We start from the raw sequence: 1,682 nt of genomic DNA on the forward strand, positions 1-1,682 counted from the left end.
TTCTTCCCCTAAGGGAGATAGTAAGTGATGGCCAAGTACTATCTGGCCTATTTCTAGGGTTTTGGTTCCTTACCATATATTCAAGATCTCCACTTCTCAGAGATGCCCCCCTAAACATTGCCTTGAGTCAACAGGCCTGCCTGCTCAGATTCTGTTTTTGGAGGAGGGGACTGAGGACAGATTTCCCACTCTGTGCATCCTCTGGAGGGGGAAGGGGTAACAGATCTCTTTGTGCTTTCTGAAAATATCTGAAACCAGATCCTAGGCAGGAAAACAGGTAGGTAAGGACCCTCCTAACCAGACTGAGCATTTACAGACATTTTAGGGGAAGAAATATGGCAGAAGGAGGGAATCTGAGTCTCCTACGTGCCCTAGGACCCTTCAGCGCCAGAGCAGGGAGAGCTACGCCATAGGCCACAGTGTTTGGAATGAGGATAGTGATGGGGACACAGGGCCCAGCTAGTTGAGTGATAGGATTTTCTGGTTTCCATCTTGTCCTGATAGAATGTTTCAATTTCCTATATCTCTTCCACGCCATGAGCAAATATCACAAGCCCTGGCTCATGTACCATGTCATCACCCATGTGCTGGTTCTCGTAGGCCATCACAACAACAGCTTGCTTGCCAGGGATGCACTTGGCCACGTAGTTCTCATAGTAGCGCTGGTTCATCTGTCTGGTCTCTAGTGTGGCCAGACCCTGTGGCCAGCTCCGCTCATGGGCATTTTCAATCAGCTCGTTGACAATAGAGGCAGGACAGCCACTCGCCACCAAGGAGCGCTTGATGACAGCCTGTGCACGGCATCTGGAGTTGAGATCATCCTTCCCCAATGGGTCACTCTTGCAGGTCGCAGGGAGTTCATCCACTCTAGAATCTCGTTGTATTCAATTGTCTCCTCCAGGTTCTGAAGGTTGGGGTTGACACTACGGATCGCTCGAATGTATGCCAGCTGGATGTCTCGTTTCTGCTCTGCCAGCTGGTGTTTGTGTTCAGCTGACGTCTTCTCCAACTCTCCGATACGTGTCTGCTGCTGCTGGACCACTGAGCGCAGGTGCTTAATGCAGTTGTGGTTTGGCAGCTCATCTTTGGGCATCTCCAGGCCACAGCCCTGTTCACAGGTCACAGGCCTCTTCGGGTTGTGTTCACAGTCACTAAGGTGAGACATGAGGTTGTCAAGGCGGACAACAGCACTGCAGCCAAATACAGTGTTGTCACAGGCAATCTGCAGCTTTGACAACATGTTCCGCATGATCCGAGGTACTGGGCGCAAGTGGGCAACCGTCACAACACTACGGTCCACCGAACAAGTCTGCTGCTGAGAGAACCACTGGGTGATGCAGGCATTGCAGAAAGCATGCTCACAATGAGGTGCCTGTATTGGCTCCTCCAAGACTCCACTGCAAATAGGGCAGATAAGGTCTTCATCAACATCCCCCTGGAAGCGGGTCACATCATACCCCATGTCTCATCACTGAAACCTAGGTCCTTCCAAGTGTTGGGGGGTAGGTTCCCTGTTCACAAGCTCCAACCCCCTGATGCCTCCACTCAGTGTCACTCAGGAGATGCTCCCAGTAACCCATCTTGCTGGCTATTTTCCGAATGAGTCTTACTTCCTAGTGACAAGCTCCATCGCCAGGGGGATGGACGTGATGTCACAATCGGGAGCACTCCTTTTTCAAGTG

General features: G+C 51.4%; 1 pseudogene; it reads right to left on the reverse strand.

Annotated features, from left to right (window-relative positions):
- Window positions 1–518: 518 nt before the first annotated feature.
- LOC102871884 lies at window positions 519–1,462 on the reverse strand (annotated as a pseudogene).
- Between the last annotated feature and the right edge of the window lie 220 nt (window positions 1,463–1,682).

The sequence above is a fragment of the Elephantulus edwardii genome, unplaced genomic scaffold, assembly GCF_000299155.1.
Source record: "Elephantulus edwardii isolate Elephantulus edwardi_28Jun2011 unplaced genomic scaffold, EleEdw1.0 scaffold00059, whole genome shotgun sequence".
NCBI classification, from domain to species: domain Eukaryota; kingdom Metazoa; phylum Chordata; class Mammalia; order Macroscelidea; family Macroscelididae; genus Elephantulus; species Elephantulus edwardii.